Consider the following 25,309-nt stretch of genomic DNA (forward strand, 5'->3'; position numbering starts at 1 on the left):
CTGTTAAATGAAGGGGAAAGGGAGCTCCACGACAAGTAGCAGCTATAAAACAAAGGGAACCAGAGGAGGCAACTGCTGAGATGCGTTTTGTTGCTATAGATATAGGGAGACATAGAGCCAGGCTGATGGATGGGGCCAGTCACACTCCCAGCAAAGAACCAACCAGAAGCAGAAAAAGGAGCCAGCGAGGAGAGGGAGGGAAGAAGCCTGTTTCCAGAACAATCACAGGGAGTTAAAATAACATAGCCAGGTAAGTTGCGCTTCACTGGGGAAGCACCAGAGGAAAAAGAGCTGAGAACAGGACAAAACTGGAAAGGAGTTTTGCCCACTTTCCTTCAATCTGCAATTGCCAGTTCCCCTTAGTCAGCTCTGACTGCAAAGAGCGGAGACCGTCCAAAGTGAGGAAGGTCTCAAGCCACTGGGTGGAAAATAGTTATAGTAAATGGATCTCAGAATAGCCTTCCATGTTCAATCTAGCTCCCCAAACACACACACACACACACACACACACACACACACACCAGCTTCAAAAAGGAGCAACTATGATACAATAACAAGAAACACATAGAAGTAAACCTGTCTCACTACAGCTTCAGAGGAGCATAAACTTCATGTGGGACCAATAAAATGAAACCTCTCTCCTACAGGAATGATACTCGTTATTGCATCCAAGGTGACTGATAGCCACAAAAGGCCTATAAATTCTAGTGTTTGTAGGGTCTTTCCTCATTTGTGCTTCAGGTAATTAAACAGTGTGGGCACATGGCCAAAACTTCAGGGACTTCTCCTGAAAGTCCCCAGGACATCAGACGGAAGGCAGAAAGATTCCATTAGGAGCCCAGGGTACAGACCGCAGAACCCACCTCCTCCCTGCCCCTTGGGCCTGCTAAGCGATTCTGGGCTGGCTCACCCACCAAGTGCATGTGCACACTCTGTGGAAGCCACCAGAAAACTGAGGCCAAAAGCTGTTGGGTTTTGTTCGTGCTTCTAGAAGTTGAGAGTTGGAGCAGAAGTGGACCATCACACCTCAGATCTTCTGTTTTCCACTGTCCTCAGAATAAACGCCAAACTTTTGATAATACACAAACCTCTTTCCTGAGGACTGGCCTCAGTCTCCTTTGGAGGCAAAGTCCCCTCAGTCCTTCCACAGACCTGCCCCACCTCCTTGAACATCATTCAGGACTTCAGAGCTGCTTTTCCCTCTGGAAATGCCCTATTCTCCTCCCTTCCGCCTCCCCTGAACAGCCTAGACTCAGTCCCACACTCAGATAGAAGTGCTTTGGTTTCTCTTTTTGCTTCTCTGAATCTCTCCCCTTCTGCTGTTCCACTCCTAACTTCGCTGCAATTCCTGCATCTTCTCCTTAAACTGGCAGGTGCCTGAGTGCCAAGACTGCCAGGTTTATCTCCGAATCTCTGGTGTTTACAGGTGTGCCTGGAATATGGAAAGAGATTGATCAGTGATAGTGAAAGAAAGGACAGGTATCAAGAGAACTGCCTCTCACCACCAGCAGGGAAGAAGAAAAGGTCCCAGCACACAGAGGAGCTGAGAATAGACTGACCACCCCAGCCTTCCTCGGGTGCTCACTGCTCATCACCACTCTCTGCAAAGGGAGGGTTAAGACAGAGGCCAGGGGTCCTTGATTCCTTTGCACCTAACATCAGCCACTATAAGGAGGCTGGGTTTGTCAGGTGACCCCCTTTCTACCTCTTGGATCATAATAATCTTCAGATAGTTCTGAAGGTTGAGGGACAACCCCTCTCCCCTTCCACCCTCTCCTCCCAGGTCCTCCCTGTTTACTTCCTTGCTCCATACTGCTGACCACCACCTAGGGACTGTGCATTTTAATTCTAGATCTATCTCCTCTTTATTGCAGTTTAGCTCCTTGAGGGCAGCACAGTTTGTCATGTTGTCTACGGCCTTATCCTCATATAAGAGAGCAACTGGTAAGTGTTGGCAAGTGAATGAGTGAAGGCAGGTGGTTCTCAGAGTGCATATCATCGCCATCAAGGTCACTCATCCCTTCTAGCAGCAGGGATCAGATTTTTGGAAGGCAATTTTTCCATGGACCCATGGGGGGAAGTGGTTAAGGTGGTAATGTGAGAGATGGGGAGTGGCTGTAAATACAGATGAAACTTCGCTGGCTAGGTCACTGTTCACCTCCTAACTGTTCCGTTGGTTCCTAACAGACCATTGACTGGTACTGGTCCACAGCCCAGGAGTTGGGGACCCCTGTTCTAGATCAAACCTATAGCTACATCTTCATGTCCCACGGGAACCTGAGACTTGGAAGAAATGACTCAGAGCTAATATTATTTATTTGGATGTGAGGATAGCATCTAACTCTGATAGTTCAGCAGTAAAGAGTTTGCCTGCCAATGCAGGAGATGCAAGAGATATGGGCTCCATACCTGAGTTGGGAAGATCCTCTGGAGGAAGAAATGAAAACCCGCTCCAATATTATCCCCTGGGAAATCCCATGGACCAAGGAGCCTGGTGGGCTACAATCCATGGGGTTGCAAAGGGTCAGACACTTAAGACAGAGCGATTAAGCACAAGCATGAGCATCAAACGATCCTTCTTTTGATTCTGCCTCCCCCCCCAGACCCCAGGTGCTAATTCTTCAGCTTTTCTATGATAGCACCATGGACACACAGCCCACCATCTGCTTCTGGGGTCTCACTCAATCCTGAGCATCTCATCATCCTCATCCAACAACACGAACCAGGTGACGGCACCTAGAAATGGTGCCTTGACCATACACCTTGACCAGCGCTACTCCCTGCCCCAGCATTCAGCTTCTCCTGGCTGACTTATTTGTATAGCCTGCTTGGGAAAAAGGATGCTATGCTGAGCAGGAGGCCAGAAACTAATGTTGATTAGAGCTAGACAGTTCAATGGCCTTTATCTTACTATTTTCCCACATTTTGTAGGGATCGCAAATTGTAATCCTATTTTTAAGATCAAGTGAACAAAGCAAATCAGTTATGTTGCCCAAGGTCACACAGCTAGTAAGGAGCAGAGCTTCGAGTCCAGATCTCTTTGACTCAGAAGGCCAGTCATTTTCAACAGAGTCTTGCTGACACGAAGCACCCTGAGGAGTAGCAGTGGCCACTATTGGTATTTATTTTGGTGTCTGTCTTGAGTGTGACTTTTGGTGTCAACACCTGGAATTTTGATTACTTTGGAGCTATCCATCTGGCTAAAATGGCATGAATGGGACTCTCAGGAATCGTGGAACAAAAAAGGGTCTGAATGATCACATAAGGCTCTACCTACCCATTGCATAGATGAAGAAACTGAGGTTGAGAAGAAAACGGATGCATTTATTCTCACAAATGATGAGTCGAAGGGCACTTAGACCCTTAACCTTCAATTTTCTACCTTGTGTGAGGATCCCATCAGGTCTGGTTTTTATGGCCTCAGCACAGCAAAGAGACATCGGCTGCCAGTTCCTCCCTGTGCCCCCTCTCCAAGTCAGATGGAGGATGCGCTGAAAGGGCTGTATCCTGCACTGATAGGGATACCCAGAATGTCAGAGGTGGGCCAGTCACAGAGGAAACCAGGGGCAACAAACATGGGAGTAGGGAGGTGGGGAGGAGAGGTGGGCATGTGCCAAGGGGCAGTGACAGGTGACACTTGCTGGAAACATGTGGGGGCAAGCTGAAGAGAACTCGGGGTCCCACCAGCACCCAGACTGATTATCCAAAAGGGACTCTGTTCCCATTTTCCAAAGGCTGCCTTGCCTTTGAAAGGGGAGCAGTGAAGTCGTGTGCCCAACAAAAATCACATCGCCCTGGCCTCTTTAACTCCACCTGGCGGGGCCACAAATCAGTTGGCCTCCAGGGAGCCGCCTCAGGATGGGACATTTATGGCCCTCCTTCAGAAAGCCAGCTCTCTTGGACGGTTTCTGCCTCATAAGCAGACCTGCCCACGTAGAACCTAGACATCGGCGAGGTTGATTTACGCCTTTAATACTGTGAGCTTCATTTAGCCAGTCTGGAAAGCACATTTCGTTGTGGGAAGCTGGAGTTTTTCTTTTCTCCCCGTCCTCACTAGACATTCATTTTGATAGTGGGTTTTGTTCTTGTTGTTTTCCCTGCCCCTTTTCCGACAGGTCTATTCTTCTGCATCAGGCAGTGTCCATTCCGGCCTTTCTTCTGCAGGAAAGGAGGGCAAGTGGGCAGGGGCCATAACCTGATTGGAATAGGTAAGGAAAGCTTGTTGAGATTTTAGCATTTTCTCAAAAGGCATTGTATATATAAAAATAATTACCTTCCCCCATCCCATAAAAAACTGCCGTACCCTACAAATTTCACCCATTTTCATTTATCTAAATAATCACACCATTTTCATGTTTGCAATTAATCTTACATACATGCTTAAAGATACATTTAGTCAATATTGCTTCATATGCTACCAACTTCTTGGAGAGAAGTTGCTTTCTATGGGAAGAGGCAGGGTGATGAAGATTTTGTAGATATTTTTATTCCAATATATCCTGAATCATTTTTCAGAGTAACATAGCAGAACAGCATGCATGGTAGCTCGGGAGCTTTAAGGAACATCTCCACATGTTCCTTGGGGGCCAATGCGTTTCTTTCCCAGGATTATCCTGAAGTTAACACATCAAACCACGCTTTTCGAGTTTTTTTCAATTTCTCACTTTCAAGTTGGTATGTCTAGGTTTTGTTTTCTTTTCCTGTCTCATTTCTTCCTTTCTCACGGACTCTTAGTTCTTTTCATAAGATCTCATGTTTGCTGCCCCCACTTCCTATGCAAACACAATCCTCAGCTCCTCTATCCCGGTCTCTTCTATCCATCCATGCTACTCTTTCTCAGAGGTGAAGTCACCAAATCCACTGGTGTCCATGAAAGCTGGTGCGGGTGGGGAGGGAGAAAACTCTATTGTCCGTTCTTCATCAAGAGGACATTGCATCTTACTAAGACTGGGGCTTGTTTAAGGTGACAAGCCCAGGTCTATGCCCAGAGGTCTGCACACCGTGTTCTCATTCGGTCATGTTGGGAATCCAAGATGGTTAGATTCCAGAACCTCCAGGGAGAGCCACCAGGGCTCTTACAGGGATATGAGGGAAGTGTCATCCCAGAGAGTGAGCAAGTAGTTACGGGACCAGGGCAACAATACCTTAGAGTTTGGAAATGGTCCCAATAAACGACCCAAGCAGGTAACAGTTGGGGAACACAGTTCTGAGAATGAAATGACAGAGAACAAAAGGTGCCCAGCTGCTCCTTCACCCCCTCATCTTCGCATGGCCCTGGTGTGGATGGAGACTGAGTCCAGAAGGGTGGTCTTGCTGGGAAGGACATGTTCAGGGATGGCATGGCTGTGGACCACAGCTGTTCTTCCACGAAGAGGCTCTGATGACACTGTGGGAATGTGAGGATGGAGAGAGGCATGGCAATGGCCCTCCTCTGCCTTCCTCCTCCTCTGTTCCACCCCAGCATGTGATCCAGAAGGAAACAGAGGCAAGTGGGAGGGCGTAGGGGAGATGCTCTTGCCTGTATTTCGTGTTGTGTGTGTTCTTCTCCCTGTGTTTCCTTTCTCTCTTTACCTCCATCTCTTACAAAGACAGAACGGGCCTCTTCTTTGGCAAGCACCCCCTCCATCACCCATCCTACCAGCCCAACCACAGTGACAAATGACACTCACTGGAGCTCCTGCTCAGGACTTTTGGCACTTCATGAGAACAGGGAGGGTAGACCCAGTCAGGCTGGGACTTGAGAAGTGGTCCCAGAAGCTGTCTCCCACTTTGCATCTGAATTATTGATCCATCCCCAGCACCTCCAGCCCACACCACCTCCATTCCATCTGTTGGTCAGAGAAATGAGACGGGCTGGGACCCAGGACCCTTTTCTGCAGTGCTGCAAAGCTTGCACCTGGACAAATCTCTCCTTGAGCAACAAAATACAAAGAAACTGTGCTACTGTGCTAAGTCCCTTTAGACATGTCCAGCTCTTTGCAACCCCAGGGATGGTAGCCCACCAGGTTCCTCTGACCACAGGATTCTTGAGGCAAAGAATACTGGAGTGGATTGCCATATCCTCCTCCAGAGGATCTTCCCAACACAGGGATCAAACCCACATCTCTTATGTCTCCTGCGCTGGCAGATGGTTGTTTATTTTTTTACCACTTGTGCCACCTGGGAAGCACAAAGAAATGAGATGAAACTAAAAATAACTGTGTGTGCAGTTGGGGCAAACTCTGGACCAAAAGGTACAAAAAGACCAAAAAATTCACCTGACACTTTTACAGAATGGGGAGCAAAAGCAGGGTACTGTGCATGCCCCCTGCACTCAACCCCACAAAGAGGTGGGCAGACCACCTATGCCACCTCTCTGGCCCAACTCCTACCTCCTCCCATATACGGAGCCAGTTCACCTGCATCTAGGGGAGTGAGCAAGGGAACCTGTTAATTTGTTTTCGCTCCCTCCACAAGCTCTGTGTGCAGTGCTGTGCTTAGTCGCTCAGTCGTGTCAGACTCTTTCCAATCCTCTGTCCGTAGGATTCTCCAGGCAAGAATACTGGAGGGGTTTGCCATGCCCTCCTCTAGGGGATCTTCCCAACCCAGGGACTGAACCCAAGTCTGCCACATTGCAGGCAGATTCTTTACCACCTGAGCTACCAGGAAAGCCAGGGACACCAGTAAAGCCTTGCCTGAAGTTCTTGTCTGGCCTCTAGTCAATTTCTATTGATTGTAGAAGATCGAGAACTCTGGTCAGTATCAGAAGGACCTTTATCAGCCCTCGCTCTTCTTATCCTTGGAGAAGGGAGGTTGGAAGTCACATATATGTGACTGGGTGCAGCAGGGGGGTAGGGGGAGAATGTGGTTGCTCAGAAAATGGATGACTAAAAGGAAATGAGGGAGGGGAGAAAGGAAACAGGAAAAGGGAGTAAGTGGGGGAAAGAACAGGTGGGAAGAGGCACACAGGGGAATGGATAAGAAGGGCAGAAACAGGAGACGCCGAAGAGACCATGGAGAGAAAAGAGGGCGTTTGTTCCCTATTTATATAGTGTGTTACATGGAATGGGAGGAGCAGGGAGTTGCACTCATCACAGCACAATCTCCAGGAAAAAAAAAAAAAAAGAAAAAAGAGGGACAATTTCCCTTTTGCATCTGGCTCTTAGGAAAGGGACAGAGCCTGGGAGACAAAAATACCTTTATTTTTCCTTAACTCCCAGCTGATTGAGCTTCATTTCCTTGCTCTTATTCTCCAAAATATGTGCAATTGCTATTTTGCTGTCAGTCAAATGGGATATATTTAATTAAAAACAGCTTTGTAGGTAAACATCAAGAGGGGTGGGGGGGGGGGAGGAAGATAACTGTCTGCATGCGTGGAGCTGGGGGACAGGTTCCGAAGCCACCATGACTTTCTTGGGTAGAAAGGTCGCTTTTGTTTCCCTGAAGAAAAAATGCCCCCTCTTCTCTGCACTGTTTGCTTTGGCATGAAAGAGAGAGAGCTTTATCTGGATGGAGGCTCGGCGGGGAGTTGCCTTCTATTTGCTTTGCGTGCTGCGCACCGTGAATTGATACCCGGGCTGTTAATTCCAGGGAGGGTGGGGCATGCGCTGGAGGACCCGGCATTGTGAGCATCTGCAAAAAAACACTTTGTCCAGAGATGATCTTTTCCCTCTGAACAATGGTAAGATGTTACCCTCCGAATCTTCTCCTGTCAGTGACGATGGTGGCAGAGAGTGAGCATAATTTCCCACATCTCCACTGAGGTAGTTATTTATACAATTCTGTGCTGGAGTCAAAGTCTTTTTTATTTTTATTTTTTTTTTTTAACTTTGCCGGCTGCTCCAGCTTTTGCAACAAAATAATTACTTTTGTGCCAAGTACTTAGGTAACAAGATAAACAAGAGGCAACATAAATGGAATGTAAATATGGAACAAGTGTCTGGGAAGGAAAAAGGCAGCCCAGGGAGAAAGAGCCTGGCTTTGTCTCCTGCATCTGGGAAATTCCCAGGGAGCCAAGAAAGCTCCTTCATCCTCCCCTCAGTGGGTCTGCGACTCCCTAGGGAAGGGCTGCTGTCCAGGGCTCAGTGAGGAAGCCTTACCTTGGCCAGGTGATCGAGAATCAGGATTTAATTTATACTGTGTGTGAATCAGGCGGGGGAGAACACAGCACTGTTTGTAAAACACAGAAAGCCTCATCAGGATCCCAGCTGTGATGCCCATTCTCCAACTGAGCTTGGGCAAGTCGTTTTCCTCCCTAAATCTCCACGTACTCATTTCTAACACCAACAGTAAACTAGACGAGCTTGTGCTCCTCCAGCTCTATGTGATTTCTACCAAATATTTTCATGACTGAACAGACTTTGGGATTCACAACTAAGGAGCGGAAAACGTGGAATCCAGACTCCAAATCTGAATTCTTACCTGTCGTTTGGTGATACCTTCTGCAGCAAGTGGGATAGTCATTCGTAAAAAGATATGTCTACCCAGAACCTCCTGTGAACGTGACCTTATTTGGAGAAAAGGTCTTTGCAGATACCATGGTTAAGAATTTCAAAATAAGCGACCTAAATGGGAAGGAAATCCAAGAAAGGGGGGTATATGCACATGTATAGGTGATTCACTTTGCTGTACAACAGAAACTAATACAACCCCATTAAGCAGCCATGTTCCAATAAAAATTTTGGACATATAAAAAGAATTTCAAACTAAGATGGATTAAGGTGAACCTTAAATGCAATGACAAGTTTTTGCAAGAGAAGAGAAGGGGGAAACAGACTCGATGAGATGGCCATTTGAAGACAGAGGCAGATATTGGAGAGATGCTGCCAAAAGCCAAGGAATGCCAGGAGCCACCGAAACCACAGAGAGGTGAAGAAGGATTCTCTCCTAGAACGTTTGAGGGAGCTCAGCCCTGCTAACACTTTGATTTCAGAATTCCAGCCTCTAGAGATGTGTGATAACATATTTCTGCTGTTCTAAGCCATCCAGTTTGTGCTACTTTGGACAGAAGCTTCAGGAAATAAATATACCCTCCATAAGCCTGAAATGAAGACCTACCGTCTCAACGGGGGCTCTCCCCTGTCTATCATATTTTAGAAGATGAAAATCTGTCCACATGAGCATATCAAGAAAAAAAAGAGAGAGAAGAAGATCTGGAGAAGAAGAAAGACAAGAAGTATCATCCTGCCCAGTACCCACCTTGGCAGAGGTCTCTCAGAAGGATGTAACAAAGAGGATTCCAGCTATGGAAACAGGAGGACAGTGATGCCTCACAGTTAGCCTAGAGTGAAATTTAAAAATAGTGTCATCTTGATGATATAGCCAAATATAATCTCAAAATTAAGATTAATGTGCTAATAGCTACATGAAGGACTAATAAAGAAAAAATAATTTATATTAAAATGTTGTCTTCGGTATGTAAACGGTTGGCTTGTCAAGATTAGGAAACATTATAAGGGAATACATAGAGGTTTGCAGTATACACGGGTCACTGAATGCAGGGGGTAAAAAGGTGAACTGACCAAAGTGAACTGTATTGATAACTCCAATAGCATGAAGAGCTTTGCCATCAGTGACATGCTTTTCTGGAATAAACAGCTCTTAGGAAAGTGAGCAGTCTTTGCTTGATTTACAAGGAAGTTGCATTTCTAGAAAATACAGGATATATTAAAACTATATTTTAAAACATAATATGGTTTCATGACATGCAATAGAGTTAAGTTCTGGGCTTGGATATCTATAAGCAGGCTTTTCACCTACACGTGTGTCCTATAGGACATTCCAAAGTCAAGCTGGGACAGATAGAGGGCAGGACAATTCCACCTTGAGAAGGCTTCCGATACAATGCAGTGAATCCAGTGTCCTTGTTTCCCACCATGACTGTCAACACCTCCCCCAGTCACAGGGCTAAGTGAAAAACACCTCAGATTTCCCAGTTTACCCCCGAGGAGGGCACCAACCCCCTTGAGAACCAGAGGAATGATTTCTCTAAAGCCTCTCCCAGCCCTGTGCTGAACTGCACGTGAACCCACATTCTCTGGACCATTGTGTATGGTATCCGAGCTTAAGGTGTCAATCAAAAGACAGGTGTTGAATTTGCAGTCTTTGAGTTGTGCTGAAGCTAGAGAAAAGGTAAGATACGAGTGTGCCCAAGAAGGGCTTGGAATGCCCTGGACACAGCTCCGATTTCCTCTCTCTGTTCTCTCTCCACCCTTTCTTCCCTCCTTCCTTGCTCCCCCTTCCCCCACTCTTCTTTCCTTCTCCCTTCTTCCTCCCTCCCTCTGTCCTCACTTCCTTCTGCACTTTCATCTTTTCACATTTTCCCCTGTTGGCTTCCTATCCCTCCCTTTTCTTCATTTTTCCTTCCCTTCCTGACTCACATGCCTTCTAAACTCCAGTCTAAGGAGCAGCGTCAGATTGATGGATAAGAATGGCCAGAGGTTAGTTACACCTTTGGCTTCCTGGGATGACTTGCCCACAAAGCTTCTGGTTCAGAAGTTCTAGGTCTCACACAAAAGCTGCTCCCAGACAGGTCATGACAGGACATAAGTGGTCACCCACTGTCAGCTCATTTCTAAAGGAAGACTCTTGGAGCCTTGCACATGAAGAGTCATTTCAACTAGATATTCCCCCTAAAAACTGTGCAGATTATTCACCTGGAAAAACATCAGACTCATTCTTCAGCACAAGAACACTTATATGTCACCTCTCCAGGACCAGACATCTGGGGCCAGATGTGAAATCAGTGTAGGTCTCACACGCATGGCAGCCCGTGTGCTGCTATCAGCTTACTGGCGCTCTCCCAATAGCGCATTTAATGAGCAACAAAGGTCGGTTACAGATGTGAATTGCACATGCTATAGATTAATGCTGAAGCTGAAGCTCCAATACCTTGGCCACCTGATGCCAAGAGTCAATTTACTGGAAAAGGCCCTGATGCTGGGAAAGATTGAAGGCAAAAGAAGAGGGTGGCGGAGGATGAGATGGTTGGATGGCATCACTATCTCAATGGACATGAATCTAAGCAAACTCTGGGAGACAGTGAAGGACAGGGAAGCCTGGCATGCTACAGTCCATGGAGGTGCAGAGTCACACACAACTTAGCTACTTAACAATTGATTAATCATGAAAAAATAAGATGCACCCAACTCAAAGAAGTCCATGAGTAGAAGAGACATGAACCCATTTTCAAACAGGGAGAAAGAGAAAAAGAGGCAACTTGGGAGAGATAGATGCAGTTCAACTTGTGATTTTGTCAGCGATGCCAGCTCTGAAGGTGGAAACTGGGTGAAGAAATGAAGTTGAAGCAGTAAAAGTCATGTTTAAGTCTGGCTTACCTGGGTTTGAATCCTAGTTTTGCCGTTTACTAGGACCTGCAGGGCTTCCCTTGTGGCTCAGCTGGTAAAGAATCCACCTGCAATGCGGGAGACCTGGGTTCAATTCCTGGGTTGGGAAGATCCCCTGGAGAAGGGAAAGGCTACCCACTCCAGTATTCTGGCCCAGAGAAATCCATAGACTGTATCGTTCACAGGGTCGCAAAGAGTTGGACACAACTGAGTGACTTTCACTTTCACTTCAGGCCCTGGGAACTAGGGCAAGTTGCTTACATTCTTTCAAAAGCTGAGGATAATATCAGTCTACCCTTTAAGACTGCTAGGTGGCCAACTGGGTAATCAACATGAAAGGCTTATTACGGCTCTGGCAAGTAGCATATGAATTTTATTCTGTCCTCCCCAACCTTCACTTCACTACTGAAACACTGAAGGATAAGAGGGACAGCACCCAACCAGAGGAGCCCAGAAGTGGGTGGTTGAATGGTTATATTTGCCGGGGAGACTAAGAATGGGGGGGGGGGGGCGTGATTCTGAGAGTAACCTCAGAATCAAGTCTGGCAGTCTGCCTCCATGTAGAGGAAACACTTACCTACTCAAGGCTGTTGAGGTGAGCCTCTTGTGGAAGGGAAGTTTGGGAAGAATGTGAATGATGTCTTGGGAGACTCCTTACAGCTCCAGAGCACCCAAAGTCATCATGTTTAATTTACCACTTGCATACAGCACTCTCCTCTAAAGCGGAGAGTGGCTCTGGAATCCTCTGTGCAGAAGAAGATGAGTCTAGAATGCCTTAAGGTCTTCCCAGCCACAGCCTGCCAATAACAAAGGGATCTGTATCAGCTGCCTACCTTGATCAAACCACGAGTGCTTATTGGGTTTCTCTGGGTGCTTTTTCTTCTATGTACAAAGCTGATGATGTCACTTCCTTGCTTATAGATTTCCATTGACTCTCCATCACCTACAGGACACAAACTGAGATTCCTTATTGTGGTTGACAAATGCCTTCATCTGACCACAGGCCCACCTTCAAATCCTGGTCCCCAAACAAGCACACAAGCCACATGCCAACACAGTGATATAAGACTATTTGTTACTCCTGGAAGAAATCATGCTTCCTCACGCCTCTGTATTTTTGGACATGCTTTTCCTCTGCTTTAATTCCTGTTCCTTTTTTTGTCACTGCTGCTGCTGCTGCTAAGTCGTTTCAGTCGTGTCCAAATCTGTGCAACCCCACAGACTAGACAGAACCGTTTCAAACACGATCACTTGTGTCATGCCTGCCCTCACAGCCACCAGAACTAGCAACCTTTCCCAGAGATAATGAATTACTCCTTATTCTTTAATAGCTCTCCTTTTAGAATTTTGATTCAGTGTTTGTTGAACTTCCTCATTTATCCTTCAAGTCACTGAACCTCTCCTATTTCCAGCCCTTTACCTTTCTGTGCTATATTCTGGTATTCTTTACATCTATCTCCAAGTTTATGATTGAATATGATGCTATTTATTTTGTTGCTAATTATTGTATTTCAAATTTCTAGATTTTTTTTTCTTTCTTTTGTCAAACCCAGTGGATTGACTTCAGTATACTCTTGTTTATAAGCCATGCTTACAAACCCTATCTTTTAATTCTTTAAACATGTTTTAAAAAAATCACAGACTGCTGCCTTAAAAAGCAGTAATTTGTTTGCTCTCAGGTTTAGAGGCTGTAAGTCAGAGATTAAGGCATTGGCAGGTTTGATCCTTCTGGGGCCTCTCTGTTCTGACTGCAGACGGTCACCTCTTCACTATGTCCTCAAAAGGCTTTTCCTCTGCATCAAGCTTCCTTGATGTCTTATTGTGTGTCCAAAATTATTCTTCTTATAAGGACACCAGTGATAGTGAATTAGGACCCACCCATATGACTCATTTAAACTTAATTCCTCTCTAAAGGTCCTATTTTAAAATACGGTCACTTTGGGGGTTAAGTTTCAACATATGTATTCAGTTCAGTTCACTTCAGTTGCTCAGTTGTGTCTGACTCTTTGCGACCCCATGAATTGCAGCACACCAGGCCTCCCTGTCCACCACCAACTCCCGGAATTGACACAAACTCTGGTCCATCAAGTCGGTGATACCATCCAGCCATCTCATCCTCTGTTGTCCCCTTCTCCTCTTGCCCCCAATCCCTACCAGCATCAGAGTCTTTTCCAATGAATCAACTCTCTGCATGAGGTGGCCAAAGTACTGGAGTTTCAGCTTTAGCATCATTCCATCCAAAGAACACCCAGGACTGATCTCCCTTAGAATGGACTGGTTGGATCTCCTTGCAGTCCAAGGGACTCTCAAGAGTCTTCACCAACACCACAGTTCAAAAGCATCAATTCTTCAGCGTGCAGCTTTCTTCACAGTCCATCTCTCACATGACTCATACAGTCTCATACATGACAACTGGAAAAACCATAGCCTTGACTAGACAGACCTTAATCTGCAAAGTAATGTCTCTGCTTTTGAATATGCTATCTAGGTTGGTCATAACTTTTCTTCCAAGGAGTAAGCGTCTTTTAATTTCATGGCTGCAGTCACCATCTGCAGTGATTTTGGAGCCCAGAAAAATAGTCTGACACTGTTTTCACTGTTTCCCCATCTATTTCCCATGAAGTGATGGGACCAGATGCCATGATCTTTGTTTTCTGAATGTTGAGCTTTAAGCCAACTTTTTTACTCTCCTCTTTCACTTTCATCAAGAGGCTTTTTAGTTCCTCTTCACTTTCTGCCATAAAGGTGGTGTCATCTGCATATCTGAGGTTATTGATATTTCTCCCAGCAATCTTAATTCCAGTGTGTTCTTCCAGCCCAGCGTTTCTCATGATGTACTCTGCATAGAAGTTAAATAAGCAGGGTGATAATATACAGCCTTGACATACTCCTTTTCCTATTTGGAACCAGTCTTTTGTTCCATGTCCAGTTCCAACTGTTGCTTCCTGACCTGCATACAGATTTCTCAAGAGGCAGGTCAGGTGGTCTGGTATTCCCATCTCTTGAATTTTCCACAGTTTATTGTGATCCACACAGTCAAAGGCTTTGGCATAGTCAATAAAGCAGAAATAGATGTTTTTCTGGAACTCTCTTGCTTTTTCCATGATCCAGCAGATGTTGGCGATTTGATCTCTGGATCCTCTGCCTTTTCTAAAACCAGCTTGAACATCTGGAAGTTCACGGTTCACGTACTGCTGAAGCCAGCTTGGAGAATTTTGAGCATTACTTTACTAGCTTGTGAGATGAGTGCAATTGTGCAGTAGTTTGAGCATTCTTTGGCATTGCCTTTCTTTGCGATTGGAATGAAAACTGACTTTTTCCAGTCCTGTGGCCACTGCTGAGTTTTCCAAACTTGCTGGCATATTGAGTGTAGCAGTTTCACAGTATCATCTTCCATGATTTGAAATAGCTCAAATGGAATTCCATCACCTCCACTAGCTTTGTTCGTAGTGATGCTTTCTAACGCCCACTTGACTTCACATTCCAGGATGTCTGGCTCTAGGTGAGTGATCACACCATTGTGATTATCTTGGTCGTGAAGCTCTTTTTTGTGCAGTTCTTCTGTGTATTCTTGCCACCTCTTCTTAATATCTTCTGCTTCTGTTAGGTCCATACAATTTCTGTCCTTTATCGAGCCCATCTTTGCATGAAATGTTCCCTTGGCATCTCTAATTTTCTTGAAGAGATGTCTAGTCTTTCCCATTCTGTTGTTTTCCTCTATTTCTTTGCACTGATTACTGAGGAAGGCTTTCTTATCCCTCCTTGCTATTCTTTGGAACTCTGCATTCAGATGCTTATATCTTTCCTTTTCTCCTTTGCTTTTCACTTCTTTTCTTTTCACAACTATTTGTAAGGCCTCCCAAGACAGCCATTTTTCTTTTTTGCATTTCTTTTCCATGGGGATGGTTTTGATCCCTGTCTCCTGTACAATGTCACGAACCTCCATCTATAGTTCATCAGGCACTCTATCTATCCAATCTAGGGGGCACAATTCAACACATAAAATGTGTTTAATAATTTTACATCTTTGTTTCCTGTAACTATTATTTTTGCTGGCCTGATTTCTGTGGTTTAAATGTTTCTCCTAGCTCTTGCTTGCTGTAAAATGTTTTCTTTCAGGGTGATATACTCTTTGGAACTCATAGAAATTAGAGTTGGAGTTTGGAACTCGTAGAAATCCTTTGGGCACCATGTTTAAAGTATGCTCATTACAGAGAATATCCTCTTGCTTCCAGCAGACACCTTAAGGTGTTTCTAACTCACGGCCATTTACAACTCAACTTTGAGTTTGGATTTTGTGGAAGTTTTTTTGAGGGAAAGGGAGGCAGAAGAATGTAGTATACAGATGTAGTATGAGTTTCAGTCCCTAACTCCTAGGAGGATGGGTTTGGAGCTGGCCATTATTTGAGGAAAGTTTACTTTTTCTTACACCCAGATAGAAGACCAAGAAAGCCCCAAACCTTTACCATTGTTTCTGCCTAGCTGATTTCATTTTTGAGCTTTACCTTCTGTGATTGATATGGTCACAACCCCAGGTCTTCCCTCTTCCTGTCTTATTCTCCTAGGACTACAGCAATCAATTACCACAAATGTGGTGGCTGACACAACAGAAATATATTCTCTCACAGTTCTGGAAGCCAAGCATATGAAATCATGCCTTGGCAGGGCCAAGCTCACTTCCAAGTCTCTAGGGGTAATTCTTCCTCCTCTTCCAGCTTCCGGCGGCTCCTAACATTCCTTGGCTTGTGGCAGCATCACTCCAGTCTCCGCCTCCGTTTTCATATGGTACCTGACCTTCTTCTCATGTGCCTCTCTGTGTCCCCTCCACTTATAAGAATGCCTGGCATTGGATTTAGTCCTTCTTGCCCCAAATCCTGGATAATTTCACCATGAGATCTCTGACTAATGGCATCAGCAAACATCCTCTTTTCAAGTACATTTATATTCTGAGGATCCTCATGGACATGAATTTTAGAGAGGATACTTTTCAATCCACTGCACCTCTCTATATCCGTACCCTATTCCAAGTCCCTTTGTAGTGACCTGCCCTTTTGACTCTCATCCTATTGTATGACTTTCTTTTCAGCAAAGGGATGTCACTCACTGTGGCACAAGCAGAGACTTGCAGAAGTGCAAGACTATTTCCTCTTCTTGTTGCCCTCTGCCATTGTTTTGAGGGCCTTGTGCCTGATTAAGCAGAGACTTAGAGAAACAGGGAGCTGCCCATCTAATTGGATCCTAGTAGACAGTCAAATGATTTGTATACATGTGAGTGGGCCCAGCCAGGAATAACAGAACTGCCTGACTGCCAGGCCAGATGTGAGGATAAGAAACAATTATTAAGTGGGGTCCCCTGAAAAATTATTAATATACAATAGACAAGTCATATTCCTTCCAAGTGGGTCTCCCTTCTGGGGTCTAGGTGTTATGATAGTGTCTTCTATCTGACCTCTCACTGTAACCAGGCCCTAGACTTTGTCTCTTGTCCCCCAGTACTCTAGGGCCCTAAATTAAAATAGAATAATTAAAATAGATTCTCCAGGAAAGCAAGGATCCAAAAATGACCCCTCCACCTCACCCCAGGGGAGGCCAACTCCAGGGCATATTCACCTGGATGGAGTCACACTTCCTTGTCAACTCTGACCACCAAGGAACTCCCTTACTTTCCTGACAGCAAACAATTGTAAAACAATTTTGATCTAGAATTTTCATATATACAGTGGTAAGAGGGATAGTTAGGCATGACACTCTTATCATCAGTTATCTAATTATGTCTACCTCCTCACCAAACTACAGTCTTCCAACTAGGAGCTACATCATAGAGTGCCTCACTCAAAGTGTCTTGTCTATGAGTACTCCTCCAGAACAGGTCATTAACTCTTACCTAGACAGTCATTGTCCCTTCCAGAACTCTCTTTAGGGTCCTTCTGTAGGAATAGTAAAAGAGAACCTCTCTGACACATATTAGACATTTCACCTGCTTTTGTGAATATACAGGAAGACTCCTCTTCCGTGACCTCTTTTACCAAATCAATAGTCAGAAATTGACCTAGACTCTCAGGCCATTTAGTCTTCACAGTCCAACTCTCACATCCATACATGACTACTGGAAGAACCATAGCCTTGACTAGATGGCAAAGTAATGTCTTTGCCTTTGAATATGCTATCTAGGTTGGTCATAACTTTTCTTCCAAGGAGTAAGCGTCTTTTAATTTCATGGCTGCAGTCACCATCTGCAGTGATTTTGGAGTCCAGAAAAATAAAGTCTGACACTGTTTCCACTGTTTCCCCATCTATTTCCCATGAAGTGATGGGACCAGATGCCATGATCTTTGTTTTCTGAATGTTGAGCTTTAAGCCAACTTTTTTACTCTCCTCTTTCACTTTCATCAAGAGGCTTTTTAGTTCCTCTTCACTTTCTGCCATAAGGGTGGTGTCATCTGCATACCTGAGGTTATTGATATTTCTCCCGGCAATCTTGATTCCAGCTTGTGCTTCTTCCAGCCCAGCATTTCTCATGATGTACTCTGCATAGAAGTTAAATAAGCAGGGTGATAATATACAGTCTTGATGTACTCCTTTTCCTATTTGGAACCAGTCTGTTGTTCCATGTCCAGTTCTAACTGTTGCTTCCTGACCTGCATACAGATTTCTCAAGAGGCAGATCAGGTGGTCTAGTATTCCCTTCTCTTGAAGAATTTTCCACAGTTTACTGTGATCCACACAGTCAAAGGCTTTGGCATAGTCAATAAAGCAGAAATAGATGTTTTTCTGGAACTCCCTTGCTTTTTTGATGATCCAACGGATGTTGGCAATTTGATCTCTGGATCCTCTGCCTATTCTAAAACCAGCTTGAACATCTGGAAGTTCACAGTTCACGTACTGCTGAAGCCTGGCTTGGAGAATTTGAGCGTTACTTTACCAGTGTGTGAGATGAGTGCAATTGTGCAGAAGTTTGAGCATTCTTTGGCATTGCCTTTCTTTGGGATTGGAATGAAAACTGACTTTTTCCAGTCCTGTGGCCACTGTTTCCCAAACTTGCTGGCATATTGAGTATAGCAGTTTCACAGCATCATCTTTCAGGATTTGAAACAGCTCTACTGCAATTTCATCACCTCCACTAGCTTTATTCATAGTGATGCTTTCTAAGGCCCACTTGACTTCACATTCCAAGATGTCTGGCTCTAGATGAGTGATCATACCATCATGATTATCTTGGTCATGAAGATTTTTTTTTGTACAGTTCTTCTGTGTATTCTTGTCACCTCGTCTTAATATCTTCTGCTTCTGTTAGGTCCATACAATTTCTGTCCTTTATTGAGCTCATCTTTGCATGAAATGTTCCCTTGGTAGCTCTAATTTTCTTGAAGAGATCTCTAGTCTTTCCCATTCTATTGTTTTCCTCTATTTCTTTGCACTGATTGCTGAGGAAGGCTTTCTTATCTCTTCTTGCTATTCTCTGGAACTCTGCATTCAGATGCTTATATCTTTCCTTTTCTCCTTTGCTTTTCACTTCTCTTCTTTTCACAGCTATTTGTAAGGCCTCCCCAGACAGCCATTTTGCTTTTTTGCATTTCTTTTCCATGGGGATTGTCTTGATTCCTGTCTCCTATACAATGTCACAAACCTCCGTCCATAGTTCATCAGGCACTCTGCCTATCAGATCTACTCCCTTAAATCTATTTCTCACTTCCTCTTCCACTGTATAATCATAAGGGATTTGATTTAGGTCATACCTGAATGGTCTAGTGGTTTTCCCTACTTTCTTCTATTTGAGTCTGAATTTGGCAATAAGGAGTTCATGATCTGAGCCACAGTCAGCTCCTGGTCTTGACTGTATCAAGCTTCTCCATCTTTAGCTGCAAAGAATATAATCAATCTGATTCCAGTGTTGACCATCTGGTGATATCCATGAGTAGAGTCTTCTCTTGTGTTGTTGGAAGAGGGTGTTTGCTATGATCAGTGCATTTTCTTGGCAAAATTCTATTAGCCTTTGCCCTGCTTCATTCCATATTCCAAGGCCAAATTTACCTGTTACCCCAGGTGTTTCTTGACTTCCTACTTTTGCATTCCAGTCCCCTATAATGAAAAGGACATTTTTGGGGGGTGTTAGTTCTAAAAGTTCTTGTAGGTCTTCATAGAACCGTTCAACTTCAGCTTCTTCAGCATTACTGGTTGGGGCATAGACTTGGATTACGGTGATATTGAATGGTTTGCCTTGGAAATGAACAGAGATCATTCTGTCTTTTTTGAGATTGCATCCAAGTACTGCATTTCAGACTCTTTTGTTGACCATGATGGCTACTTCATTTCTGGGAAGTGAACATAGTGTTAATTCTGGAAACATGTATATCTAGGAATCCATCACCCCTAGAATTTGCCCCTGGGACTCACTGTTGACTGGAACAAAGGTGTTGAAATGAACCTATAGGTGCCATACAGGCTCCTATACAGGCTCAGTTGCCTCTTGGAGAATAGATGGTAAGAGTCACATTCAAGCCAGAAGTCAAGGGACCTGCAAGGCTCAAAGCCTTCTTCACCTTCAATCTACGGTAATGAACACTGATTGAAGGATGAAGTACATAAGCATGTGCCTAAGACAGAACTGAATCCCAATACAAAGAATAGGAAAGGAGGAAAGAAATGAAACTTTAAGTCAAGGGGGACACCTCAACTCTGGCCATATTGCTGACTTATTGGGGATTTTCAGGTTGACATAGAAGAGTGAGAAGATGAAGAAGCAGCCTGCTTAGGAAGACAAGGCATTTCAAGTGAAATCCAGGTTTCCCAGCATGCACTTCACTATTCTTGTCCTCATTCTCCTGAAAAAAAATAAAAAAGATGTAACATGTTTCCCACTTGAGATGTGGTGAGTCAGGTCTGAGCAGTGGAAAGTGGTTCATCTTTAATATTACATATGTTTCACTCCACCTTCATTTGAAAAGCAATTTGATTCAATCCACTGAGTTCTGTAACCAGAATCCCAAATTATTAACATAGCATGAGCAGTCAAGCTTCAGGGGATCTAAAGTTTAGGCTGAAATTTTATAAATTTGCAATCAGAAATACAATTGTTCCAGAAACTGTCCTTAAAAGTTGACCTGTCTGGAGCCAAGTCACAGTGAAAAGTTCTCTTGAGAGCTTGGAATCAGAGCAAAGGAAGTTAGAGTGATGACACATGGCAGTGGCAGCTGGTGACATCTGATTCACTGTCTCCCAATAGGGTCAATCTGACAAACATGTCAGGAATACAGAAAGTCTCCTGACTTCAGCCCCTGGCATCTATGTCCAATTAGGATGGCACTACTTTTGGAATGGGAGCTCTGCTCCATTGGGCTTCCCTGGGGGCTCAAATATAAAGAATCCATCTGCAAAGCAGGCGTTACAGGAGATGTGGGTTTGATTCCTGAGTTGTGAAGATCTCAGGAACTCCCAGCTGAGCTACAAGGGAAGCCCTAAGTTTACCTCCAATCAATAAACTATTCCTTTAGATTTGTTCAAGCTTCCTGTAGACCATCATTAAACTGTCATCATTAGGAACTTCTCTCTGAGCTTGAGCCTGCAGCTATCTTTCCCACTAGTGGTCCAGGTTCTAGCTCAGTCTGAAACACAGAGAAACTCTATGCCTTATTCCATGTGACAGCTCTTCAAAAATTTGAGAAATTCTATTATCAACGTTGCCATATACCATTGTACAAGTTGTGAACCTAACAAGGGAATATGGCTGTGAAGAGAAATGGGAGTGAGAAGCCTGGTGCAAGGCTGCCCCTTGTTGTAGAGAGGTACTTTTCTCTCCTTTGCCAAGGCTCAATATGAATGGCAATGGGCATGATTTTATGGTACTCTCATCTCAATATTTTGGGGCCCAACAACTATTTCTTAAAGCTTGCAACATTATGAAATCTGTATAATGTCACCCTCTTAAAATACATTCAAGCTTATCAATGTCCTATCTAAAAGTGACATCCAAAATTGGCTAAAATTCACCAAAAACAATGAGATGACTACATTCCCTCAATCCACACATTACTATTCACATGGCTAAGAGTTACACTAGTTACTTCTAGCAGCCTCATCACACTGTTGCCTCATGCTGAGCTTAAAATCCAAAAATAACCTCAGGTTGTTTTTCCCTTGCAAAGTGCTGGTCACATCAGATCTTCAAAATCCAGTGCAAAGTACGAATGATAAATAAATTTCTCTTAAAACTCAGCATGTTGAATTTTGTCATCAATGTTGCTTACTGAGGTCTTTATGAGCAATGTGATTCTCTCTCCAGCCTTTGTGTCATTCATCAGATTGATAACCTGCTTTTTACAGTTTTATAGAAAGAAAGAAAGAAAGAAAGGGAGGGAGAAAGAAAAGCAACAAATATTTTGGTGTACTGTATTCCGGGGGCTTCCCAGGTGGCTCAGTGGTAAAGAGTCCATGTGCCAAGCAGGAGATGTGGGTTCAATCCCTTGGTAGGGAAGATACCCTGGAGAAGGAAATGGCAACCCAGTCCAGGATTCTTGCCTGGGAAATCCCATGGACAGGGGAGTCTGGTGGATTCAAGTAGGTGGGGTTGCAAGAGTCAGATATAAATAAACAACAACTGTATTCCAGGCACTACACTGTTACCGGCTCATCTTCCTTAATCTTTGCAACAATCCATGCAGATATGCAGTTATCTTTCTTCTATGCTCACAGCTAACTAACTTGCCCAAGGTTATACAGCTAATAAGTTGCAAAGAGAGGATTCAAACCCAACCTTATTTCATTTAAGCCAAGTTCTTCCAACAACTTGGCAATGTCCCTTAGGTATCAGAAAGCCCGGTAACATATGGGGACCCTGAAGTCATTCTGTAGAACGGCTAACTGGTGGAGCCAAGAGGACAGCTCTCAGGCATAAACTTAGAATCTTTGGTCAAGGAATGACTACTGGAATTTGGAAAACTGCAGGTCTCCTATTGGGAGACCCAGGTTAGATTCCCATAACAGATTTGTTCAAAGAATTGATGATCTCGCAAAATTCAGAGCATATACCCTAGAGTCTGTCAATACCAAGTCTCTTTATGTTTATTTTGAGCTCAACTCAAATTTTCTTGTCTCTCTAATTGGTTCGGTTGAACTCACACTAATATTTATCTGAGCTCCCCCTCTGAGAGACTCAGTCAGGAAAAAAAAAAAAAAAAGGACAAATTGGGATTCATTTGCCTTATACCACTGCTTTCTGAAACATTCAGAATAAAACAGAATATCTGAGTTGGAATACCAAAGATGACAGTTCAATTCTATTATTTCAGTTAACCTGAGAGGTTACACAACTCCCTTAACTGCACCATAGGTTAACAGGACAGTCTTGTTACTTAACTTTTAACCCCAACACAATATTCCATCACTCTACAATGCCTGTTTTTATTTCTGAATGATGAAGTGAACTTTCTAGACTGGTTTAACTTCTGAAGTTTCCTGGAAAATGGTTACTGCTTTGCCATAAGTAGGCTTCCCTAGTGGCTCAGGTGGTAAAGAATCTGCCTACAATGCAATTGACCTGGGTTCAATCCCTAGGTCAGGAAGATTCCCTGGAGAAGGGAATGGCTACCAACTCCAGCATTCTTTCCTGGAGAATTCCATGGACAGTGAAGCCTGGTACGCCACAGTCCATGGGGGTGCAAAGAGTCAGAAACGATTGAGCAACTAATACACGCATAAATATTTTGGCTTCCTGGTGACTGAGTGGTACTGTAATGCAGGAGACAATTAGAAGACGCAGGTTCAATCCCTAGGTTGGAAAGATCCTTTGTTGCCTTAAGTGTCATACTAGAAGGTTCTGAGGTGCCTAGCCCCACGCTCGCCCTCCTCTGTGGTCCTCAGTTACTTTTTCTCACCTGGTCCTTGTGCAGTACTCCATATATGACAGCAATCAATAATCCCTTATTAATTAAATGGCACTTTATAAAAGTACTCCTCCAGGGGCTCTGAGAAAGCCAGCTTTGGCTAGCTATAAAGTTTTAGGTAATCATTTAAGAAAAAAATTGTTATTCATCATCTTTATGGCATATCACGGCCGCCACATTCTCCCCAGGAGTTCAATCCATCAAACTCTTCAATGCAAGGACGGCTAACAAGGTCCCTGTCACTTCAGGTGAAATATACAGGTATCACCAGAGGCTCCTTACTCTCACAAAGGTGTAGCCATCTTCCCATCCCAGCAGGCTCCCTCCAGGGAGCCAGCAAGATGGCCTGGCCTGGCTTTCCATCTTCATTTGCACAATAGGGGTGGGTAAGAGGAAATCCTCTCATGAGAAAGGTTTCCTGTGGGCAAGACATGTGACTTTTTAAGCTCAACCCTTTCATGTCTCAGATATTCATGAGAAAATGGCTTGGTTATGGTAATTGGCCTTTGTGAGACTTTCAGCTGTCTGGTTCACATTCTGCACTTACTATTATTACTGCTGCTGCTGCTGGCTATATAATATTTTTTTTTCAGTATTTATTTACTTATTTACTTGCCAGCAATGGGTCTTAGTTGCAGCACATGGGATCTTCAATCTTGGTGGCTGCATGTGGGTCTTTAGTTGGGGCATGCAAACTCTTAGTTGTGGGATGTGAGATCTAGTTCCCTGACCAGGGATCAAGCCTGGGGCCCCCTGTATTGGAAGCATGGAATCTTAGCTACTGGACCACCAAAAAAGTTCTCTATAATAGTTTGCAAAATGATTTCAATTGTCTCGTTTGGTCCTCACCTCAGTCTTGTAAGACAGGAACATGATGATTATCATTCCCATTTTTCAGAGTAGGAAACTGAAGCACATCCATAGTCACTTGGAAGGCATTCCTTACAGCATTTGAGCTCAGACCTGGCTTTAGATTCTATGCGTTTTAAACAATACATCACCATGTCTTCCCTCCTCACCAACTTGTTTATTTTCTACATGTAGTACAGATGTTTCCATAAAGAAGGCTAGGCACTGAAGAATTGATGCCTTCGAACCGTGGTGTTGGAGCAGACTCTTGAGAGTCCCTTCAACTGCAAGGAGATCAAACCAGTCAATCCTGAAGGATATTAACCCTGAATATTAATTGGAAGGACTGATCCTGAAGCTGAAGCTCCAATACTTTGGCCACCTAATGCAAATGGCTGACTCACTGGAGAAGACCCTGATGTTGGGAAAGATTGTGGACAGGAGAAGAAGGGGGCAACAGAGGATGAGATGATTGGATGGCATCACTGACTCAGTGGACATGAGTTTGAGCAAGCTCCAGGAGGTAGTGAAGGACACGGAAGGCCGGCATGCTGCAGTTCATGGGTTTGCAGAGTCAGACACGACTAAGGGACTGAACAAGAACAATAGCTTTTTCTGTTTGCCTGTGTTGGGAACACCTTCCCTCAAATGAAATGCTCAGAAACAAGACAAGACGCAGTTTTTGGATTTGTGAGTCAGCTCTGAGTGGCCAGGGGCCTCCGTGTGGTTTTCACTCTCATGGAGAAAATTCAGATAATGTGGTAGCTGGTCCACTGCCCTGAATGCCTGGGCTACTGTGGATAGGCCCGAGCCTTTCTCTGACCTCTGGAGCTCAGGCAAGGGCGACTCAGATAATTGTCTCAGGGCTGCCTGTTTCTCCAGGTTTTGAGAAAGGAGACTGGAGTAGATATGAACTGAATCCATAACACAGCTACAAATCGAGTGTGTTCACGCATGTGTGTGTGTGTGTGCTAAGTCAGTAGGAACATATCCAGATTGAATTTATATTCCTTGTATGCAATGCATTAAGTGCTTTCAAAATGGTTATTTTATTTAATTCTAATTCTTTGCAGTGGATATTATTCTCTGTGGTTTTCAGACAAAGAACTGAAACTCAGAGAGACCAAGTGATGTGACCCTTGGCGACAGGCCTCACTGCCCCCTCTCCCAGTGTAGCTGATGAAAAGCTGTTTCTATAAAGCCCATGTAATTATGGATCACTCCACCTCAGCCCTTATGTTTGCTTTCTTCGCTGGC

Source organism: Capricornis sumatraensis, chromosome 6, assembly GCF_032405125.1.
Source record: "Capricornis sumatraensis isolate serow.1 chromosome 6, serow.2, whole genome shotgun sequence".
In the NCBI taxonomy this organism is placed as follows: Eukaryota; Metazoa; Chordata; class Mammalia; order Artiodactyla; family Bovidae; genus Capricornis; species Capricornis sumatraensis.